This window comes from Suricata suricatta, chromosome 8, assembly GCF_006229205.1.
Source record: "Suricata suricatta isolate VVHF042 chromosome 8, meerkat_22Aug2017_6uvM2_HiC, whole genome shotgun sequence".
NCBI lineage: Eukaryota > Metazoa > Chordata > Mammalia > Carnivora > Herpestidae > Suricata > Suricata suricatta.
This window is the reverse complement of record NC_043707.1, coordinates 127,423,551-127,429,550: the sequence shown is the minus strand read 5'-3', so window position 1 is coordinate 127,429,550 and position 6,000 is coordinate 127,423,551.

Genomic DNA, 6,000 nt, shown 5'->3' with positions numbered 1-6,000 from the left:
TCCTCCTCCCCCTCCCCCTCCACTGTCTTCCCTTCTCTCTTCTCCCCTCCTCCTCTTCCTCCCCTTCCTCCTCTTCCTCCCCCTCCTCCCCCTTCCCCCTCCTCCACCTTCCCCTCCCCCTCCTCCTCCCAACCTCCCTCCTCCCCCTCATCACCTTCCCCTTCCTCCTCCCCCTCTTCCCCTTCCCCCTTCTCTCCCACTCTCCCTCCACCATCTCCCCCTCTCACTCTCCCTTCCCCTTCCTCTTCCTCTAATGAACAGCACTGCATTTGGATCTCAACTCAAGTAGACTTCCAACCTCCCTGATTAGGTCAAATTTCCCGTCAGACAAGCTCCATGGAGCTCTCTTGGTAGCATCTGTCACATTCATTAGTAGCTCCCTCTTCCACTAAAATACAAGCTCCACAAAGGTCCGTCCTGTGTGTGTTTTCACTCTCTCCCTGCTTGCCCAGTGCTTGGCATGCGAGTGTCCTAAGCAAACATTTCTTGAGTGAGTGAAGGAGTGTCCACTATTTGCCAGGCACAGCGCTAGGCACTTTGGGAGACATCAGTAAGCAGAGGGACTTTTCTTCGGTGGATGAGCAGCCCCAAGGAGGGAGGTGTCCTTTGGAACTCCTGTCCCTGCATTCCTCTGGCTCCTCATCAGTATTCACAGCACCAGAGTGTCTTGAAGGCCGGCATCCCCTTGGCAACGTTGCCACCAGCATGGCATGATCCGATGCATATCTGGACCGCGCCGGCTGGGCCCAGCCTCAGAGGAGCTGAGGTGGGCGCCATGGCAACGGCCTAGCTCTTGGGAGGGCCCTGACCGCTCCCGGGTATGGCAAATCAAGCTTTTCCATTCTCTGGAGACTGGGCCCAGGGTCCAACCTCACAGGGACAAAGTCTTTGAGAGAGAAAAACCAGCTTCAACCTTGATGGGAATGTGTCATGGCACTTTATTGCCTCTGAGAGCCCAGGGGAGCCACAGACCAATCAGTCCTATCCATAGGCCTGTCCCCATGTGGGCAGCGACTGTCCCCACGGGGGCGAGTTCCCTGGGTGGGGATGGAGGATCACAATTAAGAAGGTCATGGAAAGTTCCCATGCAGGTGGGGGATGGGCATGGTGCCAAGGGAGGGGCCGTTGTCCTGGGTTCAAATCTTGGCTGTGCCTTCTGATTCCCTTCCCCTCTGAGTCCAGTGTCCTCATTTACACACCAAGGACTGTAATAAAAACATCCCTTGCAGGGCTATTGCAAGGACTGGATCTGTTAACAGGTGAAAAGTTCTTGGAACCTGGAAAGTACACAGAAATCACAGCTGTTTTTTCTTAAAGATATATTTTTAAAGTTTATTTATTTATTTTTAATTTTTTTAATGTTTTTCATTTATTTTTGACAGAGAGAGACAACACAAGCAGGGGAGGGTCAGAGAGAGAGGGAGATACAGAATCTGAAGCAGGCTCCAGGCTCTGAGCTGTCAGCACAGAGCCCGATGCAGGACTCGAACCCACGAACTGTGAGATCACGACCTGAGCCAAACTTGGATGAGCACTCAGGCACCCCAAGTTTATATATTTATTTTGAGACAGAGAGTGCGAGCATGGGAGGGGCAGAGAGAGAGGGAGAGAGAGAATGCCAAGCAGGCGCTGCACTGTCAGCATAGAACCCAATGCAGAGTTTGAACTGATGAACTATGAGATCATGACCTGCGCCGAAATCAAGAGTCAGACACCCAACCAACTAAGCCACCCAGGTGCCCCAATCATAACTTTTTATCAGCAGCTTGTCAGGCAATGTAGGGAGGGTGCCGTTATGATGTGTGATATGTTCCTATGTGGACACTTCATACGTTGAATTGGCAGCCTATTGGGAGTGACCTGCCAAAGTTTTGGTTCTGCTACCCGGTCAGAATCCAAGTTGGGGCCGGGGCAGGGGCAGCTCAGCCCACACCACGCCCTTGGTCTACCTGATCTCATCTGTTGACACAACCCACCTGTGAGGCAGGCCTCATTGTCCCTGCTCTTAGGGGAGGCTTTCCAGGTCCAGGGAGCCGAGGTAATTGTTTCCCAGGTTGTGTAGAGTCTACGTAAAGTCCGTCAGGAAATGAATTCTTATGTTCTCACAAATACAACAGAAGGCTCATCAGTTGCTGTCAGACTATGTGATGCCGATGACCACCGAGGCCACCTTCTCCTTCGAGCCCCAAGCCCCAGCCTCTCCCCTAACTCCTTCCCACCCCAAACAGAAATGCGCTTTGATAAGGAAAAGAGTTGTATGATCACATGTGATTGGATGGACCACGGTCCTGGCTCGACTCTGAGCATCTCTGCCAACGAGGACGGTTCCCTCTGATTCCACAGCAAGGTTTTAGGAACCTGAAGGGACAAGCACTCCCCTTGGGGGTGAATGGGCATCTGGGAGCCAAGGAGGCAAATCTGTTGGTTCTTAGGCACCATCAACCCCTTTTTCCACCTTGAAAATGACGGCCCATCCAGGTCGGAAGTTCCCCAGCAGAGACCAGTTAAGATCAAGCTTTTTGTGTGTGTTACACCTGCCATGTAATGTCTGCAAGGGGGGGTGGGGGTGGGGCAAAGAACAAGTTGTGAGAGATGATTCTGTTCATGCCTCTTCCCCAGAATGGAAGTCACGTGGTCTCAAGGAGCCGGGCCGCTTTGGGGAGAGCCAACTCCAGAACTGCCAGGACAGGCTGAGCCTGACTCCCTGCTGGGGACACAAGGCTGGCACCAGCGCAGACACGCTCACTGAATCCAAATAAGGTTTCATTCATCACTGAGAGCAAAGTGAAGGCCAGCAACCAAGAGCGAGTGTCATAACATGAAGGCGCAGACGCGCAGGCTCAGGGCTCCACCACCGGCTAGAAGCTCAGAACCCTACGAAGTTCCTTTAGGCGTCACCGGAAGTCCTGGGGCAAGTTGCCTGCCACACGCCCATGACACGCCCACGGGAGGCCACATTGTGCTTCCTGAGAGGGCGGGGTACGGTGTTTGCATCCGTGCTAGAGTGCGGTGGGCCGGGGCTCCCCGGGCTGAGGCCTCAAGAGGCCAGAATAGCCCCTGCCTCCCTCCATCCTCACTGTATCGGAACCATGTTGGTCCACGCAGAAGAGGAAGGATTCATTCACGTGATGACTATTTTTAAAAAAGTTATTAATGTTTATTTATTTTTTGAGAGACAAAGATAGAGCATGAGAGGGGGAGGGGCAGAGAGAGGGGGAGACACAGAATCTGAAGCAGGCTCCAGGCTGAGCTGTCAGCAGAGCCCGAGGAGGGGCTCGAACCCACAGACTGAGATCATGACCTGAGCCGAAGTTGGATGTTCAACTGACTGAGCCACCCAGGCATCCACGTGATGACTATTTACTGAGCATCTGTGTGCCAGGTGCCGTGCTAAGTTCTGGAGGTACCCCAGGGAATAGATGCATCATGGTGTTCATTCTTGAGGAGCGCGTGGTCCTCAGGGGGAGACAACAAACACGCAAATGAACAGACAAATTTCAAGTTGTGGGAAGAGCTGCTAAGGAAACAAACAGGATGCTGTTCATTTAGATAAACCAAGAGGACCGTGTGCCTTGGGATCAGTAGTCAAGGAGGACCTCCTAAGGAGGTGACCTTTATGGGGAGCGTCTAAGAAGATCTTGCCAAAAGGGAGGGGTTCAGCCCTCCCTGAGGAGGGAGCCGCATGGTGGGGAGGCCCTGAGGGCTGGGCACGAGGAAGTGGGAAAATGCTAGAACACACTTTGGAGGAGGCTGGGCCTGGTCATTCGAGGCCAAGGTGAGGAGTTTGGATTTTGAGGATGATGTAATTCCCAAAGTGTTTTAAGGCCAGGGATGTGATTTGATTTATGTTTAAAAAAAATTTTTTTTAACATTTATTCATTTTTGAGAGATGCAGAGACATGACGGTTAGCAGGGGAGGGGCAGAGAGAGGGAGACACAGAATCTAAAGCAGGCTTCAGGCTCTGAGCTGTCAGCACAAAGCCCGACGTGGGGCTTGAACTCACGAACTGTGAGATCATGACCTGAGCTGAAGTCAGACACCCAACTGACTGAATCACCCAGGTGCCCCTGATTTATGTTTTTAAGAGTCACTCTGTATAAGGGCACCTGGGTTTCTCTGTCGGTTAAGCGTCCGACTCTTGATTTCTGCTCAGGTCATATTTCACACTTCATGGGTTCGAGCCCTGCATCAGGCTCCACACTGACAGCTCGAAATCTGCTTGGGATTCTTTCTCTCCCTCTCTCTCTGCCCCTACCTGGCTCATGTGCTCTCTCGCTCTCTCTCCCTCTCTCAAAAAATAAAGAAATGAACTTTAAAAATAGAAATACTAAAAAAATAAAAATAAAAAATAAAAGTCACTCTGTGGGGCAAAGCAAGAGGGGAACAGAGCAGCGGGAGGCCTCTGCAGAGTCTGGGGATGGGGGGCAGGTGGGGGCAGGGCATTGGATCTAAGGGGTATTTTTAAAGGGAGAATCAATTAGGCCCTTTGATGGACTAACAATGGGCATCACGATTATTTTTTTATAGAAATAATACACGTATAGTCTTCATTCTAATGTTTTTCAAGCAGAAAGTGCTCCAGACCACATTTTACAAGTTTCTCCCCGTCTGGTCCCAGGCACTGGCACCATCTTCCTGCAGTCAGTCCCCCTGCCCCACTCAGGGCTTGCAGCCCCCTTGGTGGCCTGCACTAGCTTCAGCTCAGCCGGAGTTCCACGCCACCCGAATGAACATGTATAGATTCAGATACGCTACAGTGAGCAAGAACTCAGGCATTGCAGACCATTTCTAGGCTGTGCTTAGGAGAAACTGAAGCACAGAGAGGTTAAGAGACTTACTTACCTAAGAAAGATCCTTAGAGAATTTGCTTTGATAAATAGCTAAGAATTCATTTATTCAATAAACCCATTGAGCTTCTATGATCTATCATGGGCCCTGGTTTTTGTTAACCGTCATGTGCCAGGCACTCAGGAAGACAAATTGGCTAAAGTCCCCTACCCTTGCAAAGCCTGTAGTTTTGTGGGTGATAGGGAGGGATGTTTGGAGGAAAGATAGTAAAAACATCTCCAAAGGAAAGGACCAGGATGTAATGAGTCAAGGACAGTAGCAAAGACATATCCAAACAGCCTACATAAAAGCCAAAGCAAATGCTATATAAACCTGCTGAGGAGGTCTCTGATAGGAAGCAGGTAACAGATATTCCAAAGGGCGTGGAGACACCTGTTCTTGAGCTCTTTAAATGTCTTCCTCACAAGTGTGCTTCGCCCATTCACTTGGACCACACATGAAGGCAGACTCAGAGGCTAACACAGGGGTCCTGCTGCCTGGCTCACCGGAATGGTCCCAGAGTCCACATTGTCTGTGCAGAGACTGTTCCATGCCTATGAAGCTGCCTTTGCTTTGGGGTGGCCCTGCATAACATAAGCTCCCTGAAGAGAAAGATCATGACCTTGGATATCTCTGTAACTTTGTCTTTCCATCTTCAGGCATGACTTAAATGCTCACTATGTGCTGGTTGTACATGCTGGAGTTGCAGGGCAGTGAAAATGGCAGGCGTGGGCCCCACTGCCATGGAATTTACAGCGGATGCTCAGCCACCTCTCAGCCCACAGAGGGTCCCGTTGCACGGTGCTAATTATCATCCAGACCTTAATGACTCCCAAGTGTTGTCTATGGCTCGGTATCATCTGAGCTCCAAACTCATATCCAACTATGCACTCTCCCTGGATACCTGATTTGCCATAAACTCTTGATGCCCAGAATTCTAGATTGTCACGCGTGCCACCTCCAGCCTGGTGCTCCCCACCATCCCTACCTCTATGAACGGCACCATCACCCATCTAAGTGCACAAGCCCATAGCATAGGAAGCACCCTCGATTCTTGTCTTTCCCGTACCCCCACCTAAGCCATCCACTGCTCTCCATCACCACCACCTTCTGTTACTTTTATTTCCACAATAGCTTCCCCTTGACCTTCTCCCAGCTTGAATCCATTCACT